Genomic DNA, 7,500 nt, shown 5'->3' with positions numbered 1-7,500 from the left:
TTGCCCCACGAAAGCTTGATGCACGAGTTGCCTGTCCGTCTGGTTCACGAGTTGCCCCACGTCTGCCTGGTTCACGAATTGCCCCACGTCCGTTTGGTTCATGAGTTGCCCAGTCCTTCTGGTGCATTGCCGTTCGTAGGTTAGCTTGGTTTACGAGTTGCTCCACGAAAGCTTGATTCACGAGTTCCCTGGCCGTCTGGTTCACGAGTTGCCCCACGTCTGCTTGCTTCACGAGTTGCCCCACGTCCGTTTGGTTGACGAGTTGCCCGGCACTTCTGCTTAACTAATTGCCGTTCGTAGGTCAGCTTGGTTTACGGGTTGCCCCACGAAAGCTTGATGCACGAGTTGCCTGTCCGTCTGGTTCACGAGTTGCCCCACGTCTGCCTGGTTCACGAATTGCCCCACGTCCGTTTGGTTCATGAGTTGCCCAGTCCTTCTGGTGCATTGCCGTTCGTAGGTTAGCTTGGTTTACGAGTTGCTCCACGAAAGCTTGATTCACGAGTTGCCTGTCCGTCTGGTTCACGAGTTGCCCCACGTCTGCCTGGTTCACGAATTGCCCCACGTCCATTTGGTTCATGAGTTGCCCAGTCCTTCAGGTGCATTGCCGTTCGTACGTCAGCTTGGTTTACGAATTGCTCCAGGAAAGCTTGATTCACGAGTTCCCTGGCCGTCTGGTTCACGAGTTGCCCCACGTCTGCTTGGTTCACGAGTTGCCCCACGTTCGTTTGGTTGACGAGTTGCCCGGCCCTTCTGCTTAACTAATTGCCGTTCGTAGGTCAGCTTGGTTTACGAGTTGCTCCACGAAAGCTTGATTCACGAGTTCCCTGGCCGTCTGGTTCACGAGTTGCCCCAGGTCTGCTTGCTTCACTAATTGCTCCACGTCCATTTGGTTGACGAGTTGCCCGGCACTTCTGCTTAACTAATTGCCGTTCGTAGGTCAGCTTGGTTTACGGGTTGCCCCACGTCTGCTTGGTTCACGAGATGCCTGTCCGACTGGTTCACGAGTTGCCCCACGTCTGCCTGGTTCACGAATTGCCCCACGTCCGTTTGGTTCATGAGTTGCCCAGTCCTTCTGGTGCATTGCCGTTCGTAGGTCAGCTTGGTTTACGAGTTACTCCACGAAAGCTTGATTCACGAGTTCCCTGGCCGTCTGGTTCACGAGTTGCCCCACGTCTGCTTGCTTCACTAATTGCTCCACGTCCATTTGGTTGACGAGTTGCCCGGCACTTCTGCTTAACTAATTGCCGTTCGTAGGTCAGCTTGGTTTACGAGTTGCCCCACGAAAGCTTGATTCACGAGTTGCCTGTCCGTCTGGTTCACGAGTTGCCCCACGTCTGCCTGGTTCACGAATTGCCCCACGTCCATTTGGTTCATGAGTTGCCCAGTCCTTCTGGTGAATTGCCGTTCGTACGTCAGCTTGGTTTACGAGTTGCTCCACGAAAGCTTGATTCACGAGTTCCCTGGCCGTCTGGTTCACGAGTTGCCCCACGTCTGCTTGGTTCACGAATTGCCCCACGTCCATTTGGTTGACGAGTTGCCCGGCCCTTCTGCTTAACTAATTGCCGTTCGTAGGTCAGCTTGGTTTACGAATTGCTCCAGGAAAGCTTGATTGACGAGTTCCCTGGCCGTCTGGTTCACGAGTTGCCCCACGTCTGCTTGGTTCACGAGTTGCCTGTCCGACTGGTTCACGAGTTGCCCCAGGTCTGCCTGGTTCACGAATTGCCCCACGTCCGTTTGGTTCATGAGTTGCCCAGTCCTTCTGGTGCATTGCCGTTCGTAGGTTAGCTTGGTTTACGAGTTGCTCCACGAAAGCTTGATTCACGAGTTGCCTGTCCGTCTGGTTCACGAGTTGCCCCACGTCTGCCTGGTTCACGAATTGCCCCACGTCCATTTGGTTCATGAGTTGCCCAGTCCTTCAGGTGCATTGCCGTTCGTACGTCAGCTTGGTTTACGAATTGCTCCAGGAAAGCTTGATTCACGAGTTCCCTGGCCGTCTGGTTCACGAGTTGCCCCACGTCTGCTTGGTTCACGAGTTGCCCCACGTTCGTTTGGTTGACGAGTTGCCCGGCCCTTCTGCTTAACTAATTGCCGTTCGTAGGTCAGCTTGGTTTACGAGTTGCTCCACGAAAGCTTGATTCACGAGTTCCCTGGCCGTCTGGTTCACGAGTTGCCCCAGGTCTGCTTGCTTCACTAATTGCTCCACGTCCATTTGGTTGACGAGTTGCCCGGCACTTCTGCTTAACTAATTGCCGTTCGTAGGTCAGCTTGGTTTACGGGTTGCCCCACGAAAGCTTGACTCACGAGTTGCCTGTCCGTCTGGTTCACGAGTTGCCCCACGTCTGCCTGGTTCACGAATTGCCCCACGTCCGTTTGGTTCATGAGTTGCCCAGTCCTTCTGGTGCATTGCCGTTCGTAGGTCAGCTTGGTTTACGAGTTACTCCACGAAAGCTTGATTCACGAGTTCCCTGGCCGTCTGGTTCACGAGTTGCCCCACGTCTGCTTGCTTCACTAATTGCTCCACGTCCATTTGGTTGACGAGTTGCCCGGCACTTCTGCTTAACTAATTGCCGTTCGTAGGTCAGCTTGGTTTACGAGTTGCCCCACGAAAGCTTGATTCACGAGTTGCCTGTCCGTCTGGTTCACGAGTTGCCCCACGTCTGCCTGGTTCACGAATTGCCCCACGTCCATTTGGTTCATGAGTTGCCCAGTCCTTCTGGTGAATTGCCGTTCGTACGTCAGCTTGGTTTACGAGTTGCTCCACGAAAGCTTGATTCACGAGTTCCCTGGCCGTCTGGTTCACGAGTTGCCCCACGTCTGCTTGGTTCACGAATTGCCCCACGTCCATTTGGTTGACGAGTTGCCCGGCCCTTCTGCTTAACTAATTGCCGTTCGTAGGTCAGCTTGGTTTACGAATTGCTCCAGGAAAGCTTGATTGACGAGTTCCCTGGCCGTCTGGTTCACGAGTTGCCCCACGTCTGCTTGGTTCACGAGTTGCCTGTCCGACTGGTTCACGAGTTGCCCCAGGTCTGCCTGGTTCACGAATTGCCCCACGTCCGTTTGGTTCATGAGTTGCCCAGTCCTTCTGGTGCATTGCCGTTCGTAGGTCAGCTTGGTTTACGAGTTGCTCCACGAAAGCTTGATTCACGAGTTCCCTGGCCGTCTGGTTCACGAGTTGCCACAGGTCTGCTTGCTTCACTAATTGCTCCACGTCCATTTGGTTGACGAGTTGCCCGGCACTTCTGCTTAACTAATTGCCGTTCGTAGGTCAGCTTGGTTTACGGGTTGCCCCACGAAAGCTTGATGCACGAGTTGCCTGTCCGTCTGGTTCACGAGTTGCCCCACGTCTGCCTGGTTCACGAATTGCCCCACGTCCGTTTGGTTCATGAGTTGCCCAGTCCTTCTGCTGCATTGCCGTTCGTAGGTTAGCTTGGTTTACGAGTTGCTCCACGAAAGCTTGATTCACGAGTTCCCTGGCCGTCTGGTTCACGAGTTGCCCCACGTCTGCTTGCTTCACGAGTTGCCCCACGTCCGTTTGGTTGACGAGTTGCCCGGCACTTCTGCTTAACTAATTGCCGTTCGTAGGTCAGCTTGGTTTACGGGTTGCCCCACGAAAGCTTGACGCACGAGTTGCCTGTCCGTCTGGTTCACGAGTTGCCCCACGTCTGCCTGGTTCACGAATTGCCCCACGTCCGTTTGGTTCATGAGTTGCCCAGTCCTTCTGGTGCATTGCCGTTCGTAGGTTAGCTTGGTTTACGAGTTGCTCCACGAAAGCTTGATTCACGAGTTCCCTGGCCGTCTGGTTCACGAGTTGCCCCACGTCTGCTTGCTTCACGAGTTGCCCCACGTCCGTTTGGTTGACGAGTTGCCCGGCACTTCTGCTTAACTAATTGCCGTTCGTAGGTCAGCTTGGTTTACGGGTTGCCCCACGAAAGCTTGATGCACGAGTTGCCTGTCCGTCTGGTTCACGAGTTGCCCCACGTCTGCCTGGTTCACGAATTGCCCCACGTCCGTTTGGTTCATGAGTTGCCCAGTCCTTCTGGTGCATTGCCGTTCGTAGGTTAGCTTGGTTTACGAGTTGCTCCACGAAAGCTTGATTCACGAGTTGCCTGTCCGTCTGGTTCACGAGTTGCCCCACGTCTGCCTGGTTCACGAATTGCCCCACGTCCATTTGGTTCATGAGTTGCCCAGTCCTTCAGGTGCATTGCCGTTCGTACGTCAGCTTGGTTTACGAATTGCTCCAGGAAAGCTTGATTCACGAGTTCCCTGGCCGTCTGGTTCACGAGTTGCCCCACGTCTGCTTGGTTCACGAGTTGCCTGTCTGACTGGTTCACGAGTTGCCCCACGTCTGCTTGGTTCACGAATTGCCCCACGTCCATTTGGTTGACGAGTTGCCCGGCCCTTCTGCTTAACTAATTGCCGTTCGTAGGTCAGCTTGGTTTACGAATTGCTCCACGAAAGCTTGATTGACGAGTTCCCTGGCCGTCTGGTTCACGAGTTGCCCCACGTCTGCTTGGTTCACGAGTTGCCTGTCTGACTGGTTCACGAGTTGCCCCACGTCTGCTTGGTTCACGAGTTGCCGCACGTCTGCTTGGTTTTCGAATTGCCACACGTCCATTTGGTTCATGAGTTGCCCAGTCCTTCTGGTGAATTGACGTTCGTACGTCAGCTTGGTTTACGAGTTGCTCCACGAAAGCTTGATTCACGAGTTCCCTGGCCGTCTGGTTGACGAGTTGCCACAGGTCTGCTTGCTTCACTAATTGCTCCACGTCCATTTGGTTGACGAGTTGCCCGGCACTTCTGCTTAACTAATTGCCGTTCGTAGGTCAGCTTGGTCCACGAGTTGCCCCACGTCTGCTTGGTTCACGAGTTGCCGCACGTCTGCTTGGTTTTCGAATTGCCACACGTCCATTTGGTTCATGAGTTGCCCAGTCCTTCTGGTGCATTGCCGTTCGTAGGTTAGCTTGGTTTACGAGTTGCTCCACGAAAGCTTGATTCACGAGTTCCCTGGCCGTCTGGTTCACGAGTTGCCCCACGTCTGCTTGGTTCACGAGTTGCCCTACGTCCGTTTGGTTGACGAGTTGCCCGGCACTTCTGCTTAACTAATTGCCGTTCGTAGGTCAGCTTGGTTTACGGGTTGCCCCACGAAAGCTTGATTCACGAGTTGCCTGTCCGTCTGGTTCACGAGTTGCCCCACGTCTGCCTGGTTCACGAATTGCCCCACGTCCATTTGGTTCATGAGTTGCCCAGTCCTTCTGGTGCATTGCCGTTCGTAGGTTAGCTTGGTTTACGAGTTGCTCCACGAAAGCTTGATTCACGAGTTCCCTGGCCGTCTGGTTCACGAGTTGCCCCACGTCTGCTTGGTTCACGAGTTGCCCCACGTCCGTTTGGTTGACGAGTTGCCCGGCCCTTCTGCTTAACTAATTGCCGTTCGTAGGTCAGCTTGGTTTACGAATTGCTCCAGGAAAGCTTGATTGACGAGTTCCCTGGCCGTCTGGTTCACGAGTTGCCCCACGTCTGCTTGGTTCACGAGTTTCCCCACGTCCGTTTGGTTGACGAGTTGCTCGGCCCTTCTGCTTAACTAATTGCCGTTCGTAGCTGAGTTTGGTTTACGAGTTGTCCGGTATGGTTATTAACGAAGAGACTGGAAGTCGTATGGGGTCGGATCCACGGAGTTCGGCCGACCAGGTCGCTCCCTTTTCGGTAGGACTTCCGGAGCCCGTGCCGCCGATCATCAACTTGCATTTTCTGCACGGGGGGATTGGCGGACTCTCCGGAGATTTCAGGTGCCGTGTTTTGAACTCGGTGACCGGTGGCCAGGGGCCGACCACGACCGCTTCGGGAGAGCTGCGGTGTCTGCCCTCTCCCTGCCGTTAGGTCAGAGAGTCAGCCTCGCCGCCAGTTGAGTCTTGGCACTCAGCTGAACGATTTGCCCTCCGCCCGGTTGAGATTCTGGGTTGCCCGGAAGTCGGATGGGGTTGGATCCGCGGCGTGCGGCCGACCAGGTCGCTCCCTTTTCGGTAGGACCTCCGGATCCAGAGCCGCCGATCATCAACTTGCATTTTCTGCACGGGGGGATTGGCGGACTCTCCGGAGATTTCAGGTGCCGTGTTTTGAACTCGGTGACCGTTGGCCAGGGGCCGACTACGACCGATTCGGGGGAGCTCCGGTGTCTGCCCTCTCCCCTCCGGCGGGGCAGAGAGTGGCCCTTGCCGCAAGTGGAGGCTTGGCACTCTGCTGAACGATTTGCCCTCCGCCGGCTTGAGATTCTGGGTTGCCCGGAAGTCCGATGGGGTCGGATCCGCGGCGTGCGGCCGACCAGGTCGCTCCCTTTTCGGTAGGACCTCCGGATCCCGAGCCGCCGATCATCAACTTGCATTTTCTGCACGGGGGGATTGGCGGACTCTCCGGAGATTTCAGGTGCCGTGTTTTGAACTCGGTGACCGGTGGCCAGGGGCCGACTACGACCGATTCGGGGGAGCTCCGGTGTCTGCCCTCTCCCCTCCGGCGGGGCAGAGAGGGGCCCTTGCCGCCAGTGGAGGCTTGGCACTCTGCTGAACGATTTGCCCTCCGCCGGTTTGAGATTCTGGGTTGCCCGGAAGTCCGATGGGGTAGGATCCGCGGCGAGCGGCCGACCAGGTCGCTCCCTTTTCGGTAGGACCTCCGGAGTCCGATCCGCCGATCATCAACTTGCAATTTCTGCACGGGGGGATTGGCGGACTCTCCGGAGATTACAGGGGCCGTGTTTTGAACTCGGTGACCGGTGACCGGTGGCCAGGGGCCGACCACGACCGCTTCGTGGGAGCCCCGTGGCACCTCTTCTTGGTCGGCTCGTGAACTCGGGGAGCTCCGGTGTTTCCCTTTTCCCCGCAAGAATGGCAAAGTCCTAAAAGAAACCTAAGTCCGGTCGCGGAAGTCCCGATCGTATCGGATTCAAGGGTGTCTTACCGGCCACAGTGCTCAACTGACGGTCATGCTTCCGACAGTCGGCCCGCTTGGCAATGGCTTGCTCCTGCCAGCCCGCCAGTTAACAAGTTCCCCACGGAAGTCCATGAAGTTAACATCGGATGGCTCAGGCCGGCCTCACGAGACTTCGGCCGGTGGGACCTCCGCGCGGTCGCCCGCCGACGTCGCATTTGCATTTCTGGTACGGGCACTCCCGGTCATGGTTCACGAGTTGCCGCTGGAGGCTCTGATGAGGGTCCGATTTTCGACGTGAACCCGGGCTGAGATGCAGCATCCGCGGTCGACCCTCCGCGAGCTACCCCGCCGAATCGAAAATTGCATTTTCTGTACGGGGGGATTGGCGGAGTGCCCGGAGATTTTCGGGAACACGTTTTTCAGAGACACTTAGAAAAAGTTTTGGTATGTTGGTCACTTCGTGCATTGTCCTTAAGTGGTGCCACAATGGGCTCGAAGGCAATATAATACTTAAGGTTGAAGGCACTAAAATAGACGGGAAGGCAGCACCGTCAAGAGTTTGGGCAAGAAGGGCCAAGTGTA

The sequence above is a fragment of the Narcine bancroftii genome, unplaced genomic scaffold, assembly GCF_036971445.1.
Source record: "Narcine bancroftii isolate sNarBan1 unplaced genomic scaffold, sNarBan1.hap1 Scaffold_220, whole genome shotgun sequence".
Lineage (NCBI taxonomy): Eukaryota > Metazoa > Chordata > Chondrichthyes > Torpediniformes > Narcinidae > Narcine > Narcine bancroftii.
The sequence above is the reverse complement of the archived record's forward strand: the minus strand, read 5'-3'. Positions refer to the sequence as shown.